We start from the raw sequence: 20,918 nt of genomic DNA, 5'->3' as shown, positions 1-20,918 counted from the left end.
GAACTATTCAAGTTTAGAGTTATCATCTTTTAGGTCTCACTATTATGATCTCATCATAATCCATAAAAAGCTTTACTCTAAACTATGGTATATCTTATTTAAACACTTAAATAGATAGAGCCCGTAATAAAAACAAAACAAGTCTTTTATTAATATCAATGAAATCAAAAACAGATTACATAAAAGTTATTCCTAAATCCTCATACGTGATTGGACTTAGGACATATCTCTTTCAGTTTGATGGTTGCATGTGTAGTTTTGTGTGATCTCCAAAGAGAAACTCTTGATTCTTGTGAATTCAAGAGCTCTCTATGAGATACATTTTATATATATATATATATATATATTAACTAAGTGTTTTATGGAGAAACCATGCTTTAAAAACCCTTGCATGCTACTGAAATTTCACTATATAATCATTTGTAGCCATGCATGCTAGTTTTAAGATGTTAATATGATGATCAACCATGTTGTGTATGCTACTCTTCTCGAAATCATGTTTTCATGTTTAAAAATCTATAATTTGAATTATGTGTGCTTGAAATAGATTGTTTCCATGATATAGTTCTTAATAATAGTTAAGAGAAGATATATTTCATGATTATTAAGGTTGAGTAATAGGTACAAGTCGAATTTACAAGAATTTAAACTCTATGTTTTAGCCGAAATCTTGTTAAGTGTTTTCTATGAGTTGGATGTTATATTTTTATTTGCATGTTGGTGTTCTAGGGCATGGATGATCTCGACTCCTGTTGAGGCACTATTTTAGGATGTTGATGTACTAGATTTGCTTTGGTAAAGGTTGGATGTCTGGTTAATAAGTGGGAGTCAAGGTGGAAAGAGATTACTTAGTGTTTGTATTTTTCCAGATTTGATGCACTAGTTTACGGGGAAGTTTAGATTGAGCATTTATTGTGCACTTTGAGGCCCAAGCCACCAGAAGCTATCACTAGGAGTATATAATATGTTTGAGGTGTTTGTTGGAGGTTTGTAAGACGTTTGGTTAGGTGCACGAGTGGAATCACAAAATCTGTCCAGCAGGGGACATTTTTGTTGCAACTTAGAAATAGGAAGTTTTGACCATGTTATAGGTAGGCCCTCATTAGGCCCTGTTGGGCCTTAGTTAGAGGGGGTGTCAGAGGAGTTTTTCCAGCCATAGTTCATAGGATTTGAGTTAGAATAATGTGTCACAAGTTAGTTCAAGTCAGGACCTTTTCTGCCCAGAAAAACAGGGGAACCATGGACTTTAAGCTTAGGCCTAGGGAGGCCTAAGCTAGGCCCTTGAGCCACATCAGGTTTGGGAGTTGCCTTATGATCAGAAGAGTCTAGTGTAGAAGTTTTGGAGGTAAACTTGTAGTTTAAGATTGTCTAATGCACTCAAGAAACCATAGATGTCATTCTGAAATTTACCTTAGTAAGCACCTTCACTTACCACATAGTTTTAGAGCATTTATGAGTGAGGCCTAGGTTGACCACTATAGTTTCAAGATAGCATAAAGCCAGTAGAGTGAAAGGCCCAAGTGAGGGTCAATAGGTTTTGGATAGTTTAGTAAAGGCACATCGAGTTAGGAGGCCAAAATTCGGAGACTTTGTCTAGTTTAGCGATCAAGTGACTTAAGTTGTGGAACGAGATCATCCAAGCCTAGTGTTGCAATATGGTGTGTGTGTGTGATATTATTTGGTATTTAAAATATGGTATGTGAGTATATGTGGCTATGTGTACTATTATGTTTATAAAGTGATTATAAATTGCGTGCATATAGGCCTAAGTTCCATTTGTGTTTAATTTCGGGTTGTAAATAAGTTGTGTTGGTGAGAATATATTATAATGAGGTTATTATTAATTGTGTAGGATCTCGAGATGAGGGTAAACTTGCCATAAAGGTCGAGTAAAGCTTCCAGTTGCTCCTACTTTCCAGTCCAGTCCAGTCCAGCCTTCTCAAGTCAAGTGATTCAACCTACTTTTTAGTTTACACTGTGAATGTGTGATAACTACTTCTTATATATGTAATATCCCATATTTTCAAATATTAATATTATTATTATTTGGAATTATTTATGTGATTTTATGTGAATTTTGGTGAATTATCTGATAATTGGAATTGATGTTTGGGTGTTTATATGTGATATTATTTGAGTATTTTAATTTTTATGTGCTCAGAATAAAATTTAGATAATTGTGATATTTTATGGTAATTTTTGGACCGTTATATGATTTTACAGTGATTTACGGATTTATAAATTATTTTCTGAGTAATTATAAAATTAATTTATAAAGCCGGGAATCGTCCAACTTCAATTGTTTTTGCATTTTTACAACTCGAAACTCTTCCGAAAACTCCTTCCTAACCTAATCTGGTAATTCCGGACATTTTCCATGTTTTGACTTTCTCAATCCGGATTACGGTTTGACCCGTGAGCGGCCCGACGCAAGATTTTCGATACGATAGTTATTTCGATAAATCAACAAAACCCGTATTTTCGAGAGACGGGGTATTTTACATTATTTTCGTATATGGTGTTTTATAAGAAGCTCGGTTTTGATAATTATCCAATTCTGGTATTAAATTGTATCATTTTTATAGTTACTTAGCGGCTAAGTAATCTATTTTTGGATCATTTTATAGTTACTTAGCGGCTAAGCAACTAATTTAACGATCCAAAATGATGTAGAACGACCCAATATTCCGTAAATATAAATAGCCTATTTCTTATTTCATTTATTTTGTTTATTCATTTGCAACCAGTAAAAATACCGTAAATACAGAGAAAAACCCTAGAAACGGATACGTTCCTGAGAATCAATCGTAAAAACGATGGCGTTATCGAACTCCGATTCGGGCGTGCAGCATATCAAAACGAAGCTCTCGAAATCTTCTTTCTGTATTAATCATCATTTTTTGCCCAGAAATTAAGGTAATTTTCTTATTTATTTATTTATATTCGAATTATTTGATAATTAAATTATGGAAATTTGTTCTTGATGTTGTTGATGTGATTTGATGCTTCCATCTTGTAGATGATATTTTTCTGGTCAATTTGGTATATTATACTTCAAAAATAGAGTTCAATATCATGTAGTAATTAAGGTTTGATTTTCTGAAAATTATTTGAATATGTGTTCTTGGTGTTCTTGAAAAGTTCTGAGAATCAAACCCAAATTTGAGGGTGATGCAGATCTCAGTTTTTGAAGTATGAGTAACCAAAATGTTCTGATTTTCATGCTCTATCTGTTTATGCCATTAAATCATTCAAACGAGGGGTAAATTATTAATTTCATAATTTAGGGTTATACCCGAATTTTGGGGATTTATGATTTAGTGGTTTTTGATTGTTTGTGATGAATGAATGTTATTCCTGAGGTCACGAGGATTATTTTGGTATTTAATTTGTTGATTTTGGTTGAGTATTTGCTGGGACCGCTGTTTCGCCGGATTTTGTCACCGGTTCTGAATCATTTTTGCCGGAAAAATCAGTGCGATGATCGTTGACGATTGCAGATAGCATGATAGTGTTTCTGGGTGAATGGTGATGGGATTAGGACTGAAAACCAGATCAAACCATTTGATTTTGGCAAGGTATGACCTCTGCCGGAAATCGGGAACTCGCCGGCCGGTTTCTGGGTTTCTCCAGATTCCGGCGGCTATTCTTCGTCGTCGGCGAGGTTCTTCCTCCCCAGGCCACCGTTTGATTCAGTGGGGAAGGTGACCCCAACCCCAAAACCTGTTTTTGCATTTTCTATTTTAAAATCTATTAAATTCTTTTTCTTATTTACAAAAATCATTTTTTATTTTGAAAATTATTATTTTTAATTCTAAAAATTTATTTTAATTCAATAATAAATCCAAATTATTTAATTAATTAATTTTAGTTGATAATTAATTATTTAATTAATCAATTAATTTAAAAATTAATTGATTATTTAATTTAATTATTTATTAATTAATTTTAATTGATTATCTAATTAGATTTAATTATTTATTTTTGATTTAAAATAATTCCGAAAAATAGTTCGAGCTTTAAAATATTATTTTAAATTATTTTCCAGGCTCGATAATTCTTATAAAATTATTTTCGGGTGTTTGAGCCCTATTATTTAATTATAAAATAATTCGGAGACCGTTTTAATTTCGAAAAATGTTCAAAAATTCATAGTAAATCAACCGTTCGTCCGTTTAATACGAAACGAACGTCTCTAACTCAGAAATATATTCCGCTTTCAATAAAAATACTTTCGAGACCCAAATCCTTTTTGTTTCGAAAGGTCCCTTATTTTACGAATCATTCTGAGTAAATTTTTGATCGAACAATCATATTTTGACCCTATTTCCGTTTTAAACATACCGAGTCAAACTTTTAGTGAACCGATTCATATGTGATATGAATTATGTGATACATGAGTTATGTGTTTACGTGTTATGTGAATTACGTGTGTATGTGGATCAAGAGTCCTGTGTTTGTCTGTTATATTTATGTGTGGGCTATCGTATGGGTAGACGATAGGGTGTTGACGCGCAGATCGTCGAGTAATTATCGTTTAGACGATTAAAGTTCTATATTTTAATTATAGATATGGATCCTTCGAGTGATCAGGACAGGGTATTGGATAAAGAATGAGATGGAATGGCATTGGGTAGTTGGCTTCTAGCAATCGCAGGAGCAGCATATCAGTAAAGTGTTGAAAGGAAGGACGATGATATTTTGAGACAGAATGTCAGAATAGATGCGTCTTTGCGAGTATGACTAACTACTAAAACCCAGAGGCAAGTATCCCTATCATCACTTATTATTCAAGTGATATTTATTTTGAATCCTATCATGCAAGTATTGCTTTCCCTATTCAGTTCAAAATAAATAAATGTTTTACATATCGCTGAATTAAATGATTCTGTTTATGCAAGTATTTTTCTGCTATTCTATGTTCTGAATAGCTAAGTGATTCTACTTATCAAAATACTGGATTTATACATGTTTTGTATTTTGAGAAAGATGATTTTGTTGCGAGTATTCCTACCCAAGTGAATGGGGGAATAAAATTATTTAGGATGTCGAATGATTCAGCTCCTTTTCAATAAAAAGGTTTTTAAGATTGGAATGGTTACTGGTTACAGCGTAGGTGATCGAGATATCGGTCCAGTTGTAATATCTTTCAAGACTAGTTATGCCTTTTCTGGTGCCCTATAGGTACCGTATGTCTTCGGGATACGGGTAGTACCTATATTTATGGTATGGCTGCGGGATACCGGTATTGTTTCGCGACTGATCATTAGGAATAGTATGAAATGTTATTGGTTCCAATCTATAATATTGTTTTCTAAATTATTTTGATAATCATAGAACAAATTATTTATCAACTGATTCTGTTTTGGATTAAAAATGAATTGCGATTTTGATTCAGATTCTGATTTATGCTGATACTTACGTTATTGTTAAATGTCAAAGCTGGTATTAGTATAGATGATTGTTGTTGACTTCAATATGGAATGTTGTGAGCATCAAAGTTCGTATTGATATCTAATTTGATATGACAACAAAATAAGTATTAATATCAAGAGTTCAGTTTTGAGTAAAGTTTATGATTCATTCCATAATCATTGCTTCTGGTTATTGTTATTTACGATATTTCCGTAAACACTGTTTTACGGGTTTTATTCTCGTCAAGATTCAAAGTATTGCTGAAGCATTTCACTCAAAAATATCAAAATGGTTTTGAATATAATTAAGGAATCAATTCTGGGATTCCTCAACTAAAATTTTATGATTAAGCAATTATGATTTTAAATGTTCTGCTCTAATGCAGATGTCGGTTTTATATTAAAAGACCATATATATGCTATAATGATCTTGCTGAGCATTTCTTTCGCTCATACTTGTCTGTTTTCAAATTTAACCTCCACTGAGAATTGGCTTGCGCTGTTTAGCTGCGTAATTCGAGGAAGCAAAGAAGAAGCTTTTGGAAGGTGATTATTCCAGGGTTTACGGGCTAGAGTATGTTCTATTGTGTAAAGCTGTTTATATTATATTATATTATATTATAGTTGTATATTTTAATTGAGTCTAGTATACTTCCTTTCAAAGTTATACTAGGGGGTTTAGCTTTGAGATGGAGAATTGTTGAAAAGAGTTTCAAAAGAAAGTGAAAAATTTATTTGTGGAATTTGGATATCTTGTTTCTAGAACTGTAACCTTCAAAGATCTTGGATTAGTTTGGGGTCATTTATGATAAATATCTTTCGCTGGCATTTATTTATTGATTAAACAGGTTAATTTGGATTGAGGTTTCATAGTGACGACCAAATCCCTTGACCCCGGATTTGGGGGCGTTACAATATATATGATGCGAGTATCCTGATTTATCTTATTATACCCGGACAAGTGATTCTCAAATCTATCTTCATATTATATAGAAATGCCATGAAACCTCAAGTACTTATTGCAAGTAGATCAAAAATCATACCATGCTAGTACACCAAAGTACTTGGGATGCCATGATAAAATAGAGAATGGTTATAATACTTGATTGATCCTTTTGAGTAACATGCTATTGATTACTGAGAAATCTTGATTTTGCAACCTGATGCTTGATTTAACTCTTGTAAGAACCCCGATAGAAACTTTATCTTGATACCTAAAAGCCAGATATTCTTTGAAGTCGTTCACGATTGTTTGATAACCCTATCCTTACCTTAATGCTTGACATCCTGATATACCTTGAGCTAATGATCACTTTCTTTATATTTTAACACCTCTATCATACTTGTAACCAGTAATGCTTATCTTCTTGATGTTCTAATACCTATACCTTATCTAAAACCATTGCTTTAAGCCTAGTTTGGCATTACTCTTTCATATTATCCAATAACCCTACTAAATCTCCTTGTCAAAATTTTTGTAAATGCAAACCTTTCAATTACCCTGATAGAGTAAAGTCTAGTGGATCATGGCCCTAAGATTTAGTGAACATAATTCCAGTGTTTCAAGTCAATCTACAATCCCTTAATAAAGATGTTTACTGTTTAAGAAATTATATTATCAATCGGCATCAATTTTTGAAATGATTAAAATTTGGATTTTCAGTCCCAAAGGGGGATAAATGTTTTCTTTAAATACTGGATCTGGACTGAGATGCAAGTCCTTTCCACACTGATATTGTAGGCTTAAAAGTTGCCTAGGGATCCCATTAATGTTTTAGAACCCAGCGAGGCTCGGGATTACATCGCGGCTGATCACCGGCTGTAATCCGTAGCGTCATAAAATGGTTTTTGATTAAGATATGATTTTGAAAATGTTTTTATACAAGCAAATGGTGCCATCACCCAAAAGTTCATCTCTTGTTCTTATTAGTTATATCTTCACATTGTCATTCTTTAATATATATCTCGATTTATGTTTTGTATCGTATTGTTTAGCACTTGTTGAGCATTCGACTCACTACTTGCTTTAACCCTGATATTACAGCTAGCAGCTATGGTTAGATTCAAGCAGACAACACGTAAGACTTGTGATGCCGATGCGTATGTCCGAGCTCAGGTAGAATAAGAGATAGTTTTGTGTGAGGACTCGATATTAAAACCAGTTGTAATAGTTAATAGTATTGGGCTATTCCAAACCCTAAACTGTAAGATCTTGGATCCAGTTGTATTTACTTTCTTTTAAATATTGTAATAGTTATATATTATGTATTGTTAAGTTGGGGGTGTGACAGGGTTTGGTATCAGAGGTACGGTTTAGAGTCCCTGGACAGCCCAAATAGGTTATAGGATATATGTATAGGTTATAAATAATATGCGAGAGAGTAGGTTAAGTAAATTTATTATTAATACTCCTCTTATATATCTATGTATGGTTTGTCAACAAAGGGCGCACTCCTCGTCATCCTCTGGGTCGGACGACACTATTGCTTTCTTCGTGCATGCTGAGTTGAGGCGCGAGTTTGACATACTTTAGGGCAAGTACGACCGACTGATAGACCGATTGAAGGACATGTATCCGGACAGCCGAAACTATGAAGGGAAGCCTAAGGAGCAGATGACTGCGAGACTTGAGACTTTGGTTCAGTATGTCAATACTAAGCTTGAGGAAATGCCATCACACCGAGACCGTACCAGTTAGTTATCATCCAGATGGTGGTGGATGAGCTCCAGAGCATTGTGAAGACACTTCGAGAGGAGAAGACTACCAAGCCCCGTTCCGATGGAGTGGAGCCTTAGTTCTTTCCATTATCTACCTTTCATGTTGTTGTATTATCGGACTTTGTAGAATTCCCAGTTGTTTCCTTTAAATAAGCATGTTATTCATAGAATCAGACTTTATCCTAATCTTGATGTATTATGACCTTTAAATTTCAATTATTATGCACTATCATTCCATTTGCTTTCAACTGTTATCTTACGCCTTTATATGCATCACCATATTTGTTTAATTTGAAACTTGACCTCATATGTAAATAAGAATGCCATGCGACACCTTCGAATTATTTCATTATTCATACCTGTTTTGACATAAATCTTATTTCAGGATCATGCCACCCAAAAAGAAGAACCCAACAACCACATCTACCACAGATCCAAATATTCTTCAATTACTGGAAACCTTACAACAACAAACAAACGCTATAGCTCAACAACAACTAACTCTTCAACAACAATTTGAAAACCAAGATAACCGTGAACCACACCAACTACCTGATCCACCAGTACCACCTCGACAAGTTGTTACTTTCAAGGCTTTTCAGAATGTGAACCCACCTGCATTTCATGATACCACTGATCCAATAATAGCTAACACATGGATTAAGGAAATGGAAATGGCTTTTGAGTTGGTACAGTTAGGGGATGATCAGAAGACACCATATGCTACTTACTTCTTGAAGGGCGAAGTCATCTATTGGTGGGAATCAGTAAAAGCTATGGAAGCAAATCAACAAGTTTCTTGGGAAAGATTTAAGAAGTTATTTCTGGAAAAATATTACCCTAAGTACATGCAAAATCAGATGGAGCTTAAATTTCTTAAATTGAAGCAAGGGAATATGTCTGTACTGGAGTATGAGAAGAAGTTCACAGAATTGTCAAGGTTTGTGACAAAGTATACCAGCAGTGAGGAGGAAAAAGCAAAGAGATTTCAACAATGATTAGATCCTTGGATCAAATCCTTGGATCAGAGATAGAGTGGCTATGTTTGAGCTTGATACTTATGTAGGCGTAGTGCAGAAAGCTGCTCTGATTGAGAATAATGGGATGCAGTCAAGAAAGGAAAGGGATAACAAGAAGAGAAAGGTTCCATTTTATGGAGAAAAGTCTAAAGCCGGAAATTCACAAGATCGGAATGTAAAGAGGATTGGATTCCATAAGGGCGGAAATTTTCAAAAGAAGGGAAATTTGAGCAAAAGACAAGAATCAAAGGGGAACAACCAGGCAAGCCAATGACAAGTTGGAGAAAACAGATTTCAGAGACCAGAATGCAAGCATTGTGGAAGAAGGCACCCCAAAGTGTGTAATAAGCTGAGCATGACATGCTATAGGTGCAACTAGAAGGGACATTTGGCAAACGAGTGTAAGATGCCGAAGCCAGGAGTTACATGTTACAAGTGTGGAAAGACTGGACACATAGCTAGGGAGTGCAAGACAACCGGACCAGTTAAAGCTCTGATGAATGTGGCAAGTACCAGTACAAACGTGCCAGCTGAGGTATTGGAATTACCTCCACCACCTACAACAACTCCGCAAGCAACAGCAAGGACATTCGATTTGAAAATGAAGGATGCTATTCAGAACTCTGAGGTGATAGCAGGTACACTTTTACTAAAAATGTCAAAGCTAAAGTATTGATTGATTCGGGAGCAACAAGATCTTTCATATCAGAAAATTTTGTTGATAAACTTCAATATGATAAAATGGTTATGAACGAGGTAGTAAATATGGTAATTGCGAACCAAGAGAAGATTCTTGTGAGTCAACTCTGTCCGAAGTGTGAGATTGATATTTCGGGGAATAAGTTTTCAGCCGACTTGATACTCTTCAAGTTGGGAGAGTTCGATATAATTTTAGGTATGGATTAGTTAGGGAAGAATAGCGCCCGGATTAATTGTAAGTCCAAGAAAGTGTATTTAAAGATGAAGAGTGGAGAGAAAGTAGTATTTAAGGGACAGAGGCAAGAGCAACTGTTTCTTACAATCGTTCAGGCTAAGAAGTTACTTAGAAAAGGTTGTGAGTCGTTCCTAGCTTATGTAGTGGATTCAGAAAAGGGCAACCCCAGCATAGAAGGTATTCCCGTAGTTAACGAATTTCCAGATGTGTTTCCAGATGAACTACCAGGCTTACCACCAGATCAACAAATCGAGTTCGAGATCAACCTTGCTCCGGGCGCAGAAGCAGTTTCGAAGGGCCCATATAGGATGGCACCAGCAGAAATGAAAGAGTTGGTGAGCCAGCTACAAGAATTGTTGGACAAAGGAGTGATACGGCCAAGTACGTCACCACAGGGAGCACCTGTCTTGTTCGTAAAGAAGAAAGATGGAAGTATGCGGTTATGTATAGATTATCGGGAGTTGAATAAGGTGACGATTAAGAACCGATACCCGCTACCAAGAATAGATGACCTATTTGATCAGATGAAAGGAGCAAAATGCTTTTCAAAGATTGAATTAAGATCAGGATACCATCAATTAAAGATCAAAGAAGAAGATATTAAAAAGACAGCATTCAGGACAAGATACGGCCATTATGAATTCTTAGTAATGCCTTTTGGATTGACTAACGCCCCGACAGTATTTATGGATCTGATGAATCGGGTATTTAAAAAGTATTTGGACAAGTTCGTAGTGGTATTCATTGATGACATCCTTATTTATTCAAAGTCGGAAGAAGAACATAAGCAGCATCTATGGATAGCATTGGAGATGCTCCGACAAAAGAAGTAGTATGCCAAGTTTTCTAAATATGAGTTTTGGTTAAAGGAAGTTCAATTTTTGGGGCACGTCATTGGAGATGAAGGAGTTAAAGTACATCCGGAAAAGATTGAGGCGATTATGAGTTGGGAGAGGCCAAAGACACCTACGAAAGTGCGAAGTTTTGTAGGATTGGCAGGGTATTATAGAAGATTTGTCAAGGATTTTTCGAAAATCGCCACGCCATTGACTAAGTTAACCAGGAAGAATCAGAAGTTCGAATGGAATGCAGAATGTGAGGATAGCTTTTAAGAGTTGAAACAGAGATTGGTAACAACTCCGGTGTTAGTACTACCAGACGACCAAGGAAACTTTATGATTTTCAGCGATGCTTCACATAAAGGATTGGACTGTGTGCTAATGCAACACAATAAGGTGATCGCGTATGCGTCAAGATAGTTAAAACTGCATGAATTGAAGTACCCGACGCATGACTTGGAACTAGCCGCCATAATGTTCGAACTTAAGATTTGGAGACATTACCTCTATGGGGAAAAGTGTGAAATCTACACGGATCACAAGAGTTTAAAGTACATTTTCCCTCAGAAGGAGCTCAATATGAGGCAAAGGAGATGGTTGGAATTGATTAAGGACTATGATTGCTCGATAAATTATCATCCTGGAAAGGCGAACGTTGTAGCCGATGCTTTGAGTAGGAAGGAAAGATTGAATATGATAGCAACACCAAAAGAATTGTCTGAAGAGATTAAGAGATTTGGATTGAAACTTTGTGATTGTGGAATAATTAAAGAAGTTTGTCGTGCAATAACTTTTCAGCCAACACTAGTGGAAAAGATAAGGAAATGTCAGGAAGAAGTAATGGAGAAAGAGAAGAATCAGCTAACTGGAGAAGAGATTGGTACTCAAAAGGATGAGCAAGGTATACTAAGGTTTTCCTCAAGAATATGGATTCCTCATGTACCTGAATTGAAGAATGAGATTTTGTAAGAAGCCCATAATTCAAGATTTTCAATCCATCCGGGAAGCACCAAGATGTATCGGGACTTGAAGCAAAACTCTTGGTAGCTAAATATGAAGCGAGAGGTGACAGAATGGGTTGCAAAGTGTTATACTTGTCAGAAAGTGAAGGCAGAAGATCAACGACCAAGCGGATTAATTCAGCCCCTAAAGATTCCAGAATGGAAATGGGAAAATATTGCTATAGACTTTATAGTGGGACTACCGCGAACGAAATTCGGACATGACACTATATGGGTTATAGTTGATCGCCTTACGAAGTCGGCGTTCCAATTAATGAGAAGTCATCATTGGACAGATTGGTTCATCTGTATGTGCGTGAAATCGTACTAAGACATGGAGTACCCGTATCGATAGTTTCAGACAGAGATCCCCGATTAAACTCAAGATTCTGGAAGCAATTTCAAGAGAGTCTTGGCACGAAGTTGAACATGAGTACGGCGTATCACGCGCAGACTGATGGGCAGAGCGAAAGGACAATTCAAATAATCGAAGACATGTTGCGCAGTTGTGCAATCGATTTTGCAGGAAGTTGGGATGACCACTTGCCATTAGTAGAATTCTCCTATAATAACAGCTATCACTCTAGTATTGGCATGCCACCATACGAAGCTTTGTACGGACGGAAATGTAGATCACCGACAAGTTGGGATGAAGTAGGAGAAGGAAAGATTCTAGGCTCAGAATTGGTACAATAGTTGCATGAGACAGTCAAGTTAATTCAGAAAAGGTTGCTTGCTGCTCAAGATAGACTGAGAAAGTATGCGGATCCGGCGCGTAAGGATGTTGGATTCCAAGTAGGCGAAGCCGTTTTGCTGAAGGTGTCACCAAGGAAAGGGTTGTCTAGATTTGGCAAGAAAGGGAAGTTAACACCTAGATATATAGGTCCTTTTGAAATTTTGAGTCAAGTGGGGAAGGTGGCCTACGAGTTATCCTTACCACCTCAGTATCAGCATGTGCATAATGTGTTCCATGTATCATTACTTAAGAAGTACAATCCTGATGCCAACCATGTGATAGAATATGAACCTGTAGAAATTCAGGCAGACCTGTCATTTGTGGAGCAACCTGTCAAATTACTCGACTGGCAAGTAAAAAGTCTTAGGAATAAGTCGGTAAAGTTAGTGAAAGTACTTTGGAGGAACCCCAAGGTCGAAGAATCAACTTGGGAGTTAGAGTCTGATATGCGTTCCCGGTATCCTCATCTGTTCTCTTAGATTCTGGGGACAGAATCCCTTAAGGGGAAGAGGATGCTACGACCGGCACTTTGTGTAATATTATTTGTGAACTTTGTATAATATTAGAGTCGAATGTAAATATACTTAATGATTGTACGTTGTGTGAATGAAAATTTCTGCATTATAAATTGCTTTATGTAGAATATGATTTTTTTTCAAAGCAAAAATTTATTTATTTCCCTTATTTTTGATTTATAAGGAATTTCTAAACCTTGGAAAAATTTTCTTTTAAAAGTTATTTCATTCACAAATTTCAAAAGTGATCTTATAAAATTTCTAAAAATCCAAGTTATTTTACGGTATAAATTTTATAATTTTTGAACTTGTATTTTGTTTTATAAAAATAAATCTTTAAAAATTTATTTGTTATAATTAGCAAATTATATGGAAACCCTTGCATGCAAATCACTCTTCCATTCTATTAAATGGCAAAGGAGACTTTTCCAACCCCACTAACTCACTTGTTGTCAACCAAATTATCACATTAACCTTGCATGCAAAATGGCCTAACTTTAGCTATAGGGTATTCTTGTACATTCTCATTTCCACTCATTGCTTTTAGTCAATCAAAGGCATAAAACCAAAAACAAAATATGAGAAATCATTTTCACTCACTCCACATTCCAACTCACCTCTCTTTTTCTCTCATCCCCCTCCCTCTCCTTGCTCTCGGCCGAGAACCCCCTCCCCCACTCCCTTCCATTTTTCCATCCCATTTCTCAACTTCCCTAGTGTAATTCTTCCACCTACATTTATTTTATATACTTCCCAAGAGTTTTATGATTTGGGAGATGAAGTTTCATGGTTGCATGTGTAGCTTTTGTGTGATCTCCAAAGAGAAACTCTTAATTCTTGTGAATTCAAGAGCTCTCTATGAGATACATTTTATATATGTTTTAACTAAGTGTTTTATGGAGAAACCATGCTTTAAAAATCCTTGCATGCTACTGAAATTTCACTATATAATCATGTTTAGCCATGCATGCTAGTTTTAAGATGTTAATATGATGATCAACCATGTTGTGTATGCTACTCTTCTCGAAATCATGTTTTCATGTTTAAAAATCTATAAATTCGAATTATTTGTACTTGAAATAGATTGTTTCCATGATATATTTCTTAATAATAGTTAAGAGAAGATATATTTCATGATTATTAAGGTTGAGTAATAGGTACAAGTCGAATTTACAAGAATTTAAACTCTATGTTTTAGCCGAAATCTTGTTAAGTGTTGTCCATGAGTTGCATGTTATATTTTTATTTGCATGTTGGTGTTCTAGGGCATGGATTATCTCCACTCCCATTGAGGCACTATTTTAGGATGTTGATGCACTAGGTTTGCTTTGGTAAAGGTTGGATGTTTGGTTAATAAGTGGGAGTCAAGGTGGAAAGGAATTAGTTAGTGTTTGCATTTTTCCAGATTTGATGCACTAGTTTATGGGGAAGTTTTGAATGCGCATTTGTCGTGCACTTTGAGGCCCAAGCCATCAGAAGCACTATGGTTAGATTCAAGAAGACAGCACGTAAGCCATCAAGTGCACTTTAACCCTGAGCCATCAAGTGCACTTTGTTTAGCACTTGTTGAGCATTCGGCTCACTACTTGCTTTAACCCTGATATTACAGCTAGCAGCTATGGTTAGATTCAAGAAGACAGCACGTAAGACTTAAGATGCCGATGCGTATGTCCGAGCTCAGGTAGAATAAGAGATAGTTTTGTGTGAGGACTCGATATAAAAACCAGTTGTAATTGTTAATAGTGTTGGGCTGTTCCAAACCCTAAACTGTAAGATCTTGGATCCAGTTGTATTTACTTTCTTTTAAATATTATAATAGTTATATATTATGTATTGTTAAGTTGGGGGTGTATCAGATTAATTTCAGATTTCAATTATAAGGATTGGATTCTTCAAGGAATTGGAATGGTCTGGAACCTTGTGTGCCAGAGTAAGTGTAAGAGGATGCGAGGCAGTCCATTAACGTGTAAGAGGCTGTAGGATAGTCCATCAAAGCGTAAGAGCCTGTGGGACAGTCCAACATATCTCCCTCATGTGGCCAGGGTGATGACCCAACGGAATTCGTCCTTCTGCTAGTAGAGAATTATAGAGAGTGGTACATTGCCTAATCATCAAAGGTATCACGTTATTCTAGTGGTTTCCTTCTTCCAAATATATTTAATCACAACCTTGTGTTTACTTTCACACAGAGGTTCTAAAGAGTTTCTTCTCAAAATGAGTTATATACAAGTCTTACCTTATAACTTCATCGATATATGATGATCTTTTAAGACTGATTATACCTTGAACGGTGGTAGTTCATGTAGTATTCAGAAAATATATAAGTATATTGGAGTATCTTGTAACTTCATCTTTTCAAACTATATCTAGGAAATGATTATCTATTGCATGACAAAGATTTTCAGAAAAGTTGAGACAAGGTTAGATATATGAAATCACCTTGCAACGATATTTTTATACAGTTCTAAACTGGAACTATGTATATAGTATACATGGTAGAAGATTTCAAGACTTTGAAAACTATATATATATATACTGAATATTTGCGACTTATTCGCGTTAAGATATCAAACTTGGTTCATTCCTGCATGACCAAGACTTTCATGAGTACTATGCGAATGCTTATATATTGTTAATTATTAATTTATTATACATGTTATTTTGGTGGGATTGTTACTCACCCTTGCTTTATTTATTCATCACACAACAACAGCTGGGCAAGATGAACCAGATCTAGCTCCCAATTCATGAATAAATTGGAAATGTTCTGCAGTTTCCTGTAGGCATTGATGCCGCTATGGCCGAGGTAGGAGCTACCAATCGGCTAGGATTTCAACCCTTGATGTATCAGACTTATGTATATTTATGAATTGTAATAATGGTAAAGAATATGTTAATTTATTCAGAACCATTTTGAGGTGTAATGACTTGTAAGTGTGGAATAAAATGACTTGTATTATTTTTGGTATTCATCTCAGAGACTATAACTTGTGGTGTGTGTTCGAGTATATTGCGGGGTCACAGTACATAGTAGTTGGTTGTTTATTAAGATTAAGAGTTATTAATGAAAATGGAACTCGCGACAACCCGGATCCCCGACCCCGAATTTGGGGGTGTTACAAAAGCCAACTCAGTCTACTACCAAAAATCAACCAAATATGCCCACAATGGAGCAAGTTGAAATCAAGGTCCATCCTGGTGTGAAATTTCAAGGTGACCTAATATTCCCAAGGATGAACCAATAGACTGGGTAAGCTTACGTATGCTTGAGCTGAACATCTCAATTCCAACTAGTTTAAAAAGAAGAAAGAGATCAGCAAACAAGAAAGTCAAGTCTATTCTATTCTAATCCAAAGCCTCATCTAAAGCCAAGCCAACAGTTTACAAAGGAGAATAACTCTTTATCTGTGACATAAAGTAATTTTCAGACATTAATCTTTACCTGGATGAGCTAGATGAAGTAAGAGCAATTGATGCCCACAACAGACTCCCAGAAAGATTGGTGTTCAGGTACAAGGGTGGAAAGGAAATCACATGGCCTCTGCATAGGATTCTCAATAAAGGCTACAGTGTCTTGGTGAAAGTATTCTCTACAATGAAGAATAATTTTGGATTCACTAAGGTGGCCAAAATAGAGGTACTCAACAAAATTTAACAAATAATGCAAAGCGGGAGAGATCCAAATGCACTACCAAGAATCTTAACTATTCCTTACACTGGAAATTGAGTGCACTTGAGGCCATACTGGTTGATGGAGTTTAGAGATGAAATAAATACCAGAAGATTCTTCAGACTAGAAGACCAACCAAAAATATCAAGCAATGAGACTCTCAAAGAAATGTAGGAGATGCTAGATCTATATAATGAAGATGAATCTGTGTTCAACAGACAACTCCAACACCAGATAGAAGAGAACAATGAGAAGCTCAGAAATAAGACTAGAAACTCAAGGAAAAAGAATCAATTTGCTCAGTCTAGATGAGCACCTTGAACAAGGCTTGTGATATTTCTATAAACTTTCTTCTATCAATTTTCAATAAAATTTGCAGTACTTATTGTTAGGTCACACACACTGTAGAAGGGGGTTGAATATATTGTTTACTACAATCAAATCAAATTAAAGAACACAAGTAACAGAACACAGATTTTATTTAACACAATAAACTCTGTTACAACATGGAACTGTCCTCTCTCAGTGATGAACAAATTATCACGAGAGCTGCTAGAGTTATACTGAATAATAACTTCGATAATGATAACACATATAGTGTAAACACTATGTTTGTGTTTATATACTACACAGTTACAAGATAATGTTCTAGTTGATATCGAATATAATTCTGCTTCCTAAAATATATCAATCAGTTATCTTTTCTTCCAAGTATTCTATTCTTCATAGAATTCTTTCTTCATGCATATCTCTTCTTGCGTTTGTCTTGATCTTCTTTCCTTTCAATTAGCCGATGCCTTATCTGAAAGTCTCTTTAAGTCCTGATATTATCTCCTGATAAATATCTCCTGATAACTTAAGTTATGATAACTTAAGTCCTGACTTCAGTATAAGTACTGATTTCCAGTTAAGTATTGATTTGTCCTGTTTAAGTAAGATCTGAAAACTAAACATAAATCATATTAGACATGACATCACAAATATATCTAACAATCTCCCCCAACTTGTAAATTAGCATAATATACAAGTTCAATAGATTATTTGATGATGTCAAAAATATTAAGTACAAATGCATGAGAATTTGACTAGATAACTACAACTTACAGTCATTATAGCTTACTATCTTCAAGGTCTGATAACAGCTTCAGTTTGTATACACTTCAGAATTTAAGCAGTTTTTAAATCTTTGACTTGGCTTCAATTTCTGATCTTTTTGATGTCAGGAGTTGTTCTGAGATAGATTTTTAACAAACATCTCTCAGCATATTCAAGTTCATTGACCATCCTCCTTTTAGCATTTTTCAATTCAGCTGTATCTTCACCAGTTTGAAAAATAGCTGCTCTGAGATCATTTATCTTAGCTTTCCTTATGTCCTGATCTAGTCTGATCAGATATGCCTTGTCAGACTCTAGATTGAATTCCACAGCCTTATAACCCAGAAAAGTAGTTATAATCTTAGCAGTGTTAGGCTTCATGTCAACAATATCACCTTTGTGATCTCTGTACTTGGGACAGTATGGGCTGTCAGACTTTACAAAGTAAAGCTTCTTCTGTCTTTGAATTTGTGACTTTAAATAACCTGCAACACCATCTGTTACTCTATTTTTCACTTGAAGTAGGAATAGAACATGTTCCAGTTCTTGAAAATACTTCAATGGAATAGCATTTTGCCTGATATGGAATACCCTTCCATCTCTCATAAAATATAACAAGATATGTTGTTTCAAAACAGAATGGTAAACCATTTGTACAGATTCAAGTTGATTTAATCTTTCAGGAGTTGCTCCTACTCCTGGTTCACTTAAGGAAGTTGGATCATTTGTAGTGTTGTGTACTCTTCTTTCATCAGAACTACCCAATCCATATTTATCTCTTGCTTCCTTTCCTATAACAACTCTTGCTTCAAAACCACTTGTTGCAGTCTCCAAAGGTTGAGTCTGTTTAGCTTTGGTGAATCCTGGTAGGAGTATCTTTGAAGGTTTAACATGAGCAATGTCAGAGGTTTCCTTTTCCTTATCTTCTGATATCAAGCCAACTTGAGCTATGTCAGAGGTTGCTTGCTTCACTGTCATATCATAGTTTACTAAATCTTGACTCTGAATAACATGAGCCATGTCAGAGGTTGTTTGAGAAATTTTCTTTATCATCAGAGTAAGACTAGCATCTTTTTCATCAATTATTTCTTCATCCATGACTAGCATATAAACCTGTACAGGTTCATCAACTTTTTCTTTTCCCTTGGACCTTGAATCTACTTCCACTTGTGATTTAGCTTTGGCCTTATATTGTGTATATGTTGTGTACTTGATGATTTCATGAAAAAAACACCTTGGTAGATTTTACTTAGTGAAAATGTAGCACTCGACAGATAAAGATTATAGTCCTGACGGATAACTCATTTTAGTTCCGACGGATGATGACTTATTATCCATCGAGTGAGTAGGTTATGTAACAATAAGTCTGTAGCACATTTCTGCATACACATTGTTTAGAATCTGTAGTAGTACCTAAGTCATATTGACTGTAACTAGATATGCAGAATAGGTTGATTAATTGTACATAGATGATGTCTTGTAATTCTGCATAAATGAAATGAAGTCAAGTGCCTGATTGCTACCCGACGGATAAATAACAATAAATTCGACGGATGATCAACAACCCGACGGATGATCATTAACTCGACGGATGATCATAAACCCGACGGATAAGAATTCAAATATCTGTTGACAGTGACAAGACAGTCACATGCGTCGAGTGTATGCAAATGGAATGTGGTAGCCTATTCAACTGGGTTTTCGAGAACAAAGAAGCATTGCCATTTCCATGCTATTATGAAGATATTCAAAGATGCTGGAATAGAATAATGAAGTAGCATTGTATTAGACTTGATAGTTTTTGTTTTATTATCTTATCTTATTGCTTTGTAATCTTTGTGATATATAAACCAAGAAGCAGCAAATAGTATAGTAAATAAGGAACTAAGAAACTCAGATAGAAAGACAGAAACATTTGTAAGCTATATTCTTAGCATTTCTCTCATTCTTAGTTGTTATCATTTTGTAAGCAGCTGTGAGCTTTTTGCACACAGAGTTCTCTCGATATATATTATATATCTCTGGTGGAATCATTCAAATCCACCAGAAAGTTTTTAAAGACTCTTGTTTTTAATTACTTGTGTTTCGATTCATTTCAAGTAACTATTCCGCATTCTTCTAATCAATTCACACTTATATATATATTTGAGTTAGAACATTTTTATTCAAGAAAAAGTTTCAAGAATTCCATTCAACCCCCTTCTGTAATTCTTGTTACATTATTAAGGGACTAACAATTGGTATCAGAGCAAGCTCTTGAAGAACAAAGAGTTTAAAGATCAAAACAATACAGCAAGATGAACAAGAAGGATGTTGGATTCAAGATTCCTTTTCTGGATAAAGACAGTTACCATCATTGGAAGGTAAAGATGCATCTTCATTTACTTTCTCAAGATGAGGCCTATGTGGACTGCATAGAAAGAGGCCCTCATGTACCAATGAGAGCTGCAACTGGAAATGAGCCATTTGTCCCCAAGCCAAGGCATGAATGGTCTGATCCTGATATTGAACAAGTCAGAAAGGATAAAAAGGCCATGAATATCCTGTTTAATGGAGTTGATAGTGATATGTTTGACAACATTATCAACTGCAAAACTGCCAAGGATGTTTGGGATACAATACAGATCATCTGTGATGGCACTGAGCAAGTTAGAAAAAATAAGATGCAGCTACTGATTCAGCAATATGAGCATTTTCATAATGAAGAAAGTGAGTCTCTCACTGACATTTTTAGTAGGTTTCAAAAACTGCTAAATGCTTTAAAGTTGCATGGAAGGGTCTATCAGACAAAAGACTCCAATCTGAAATTCCTTAGATCTCTTTCAAAGGAATGGAAACCAATGACAGTCTCATTGAGGAACTCACAAGATTATAAGGAGTTTACTTTGGAGAGACTGTATGGCATCCTTAAAAACTTATGAGCTTGAAATAGAGCAAGATGAGAGGATGGAGAGAGGAAAGAAGAAAGGAGGGTCTA

This window comes from Apium graveolens, chromosome 8 (assembly GCF_009905375.1).
Source record: "Apium graveolens cultivar Ventura chromosome 8, ASM990537v1, whole genome shotgun sequence".
Classification (NCBI taxonomy): domain Eukaryota; kingdom Viridiplantae; phylum Streptophyta; class Magnoliopsida; order Apiales; family Apiaceae; genus Apium; species Apium graveolens.
The sequence above is the reverse complement of the archived record's forward strand: the minus strand, read 5'-3'. Positions refer to the sequence as shown.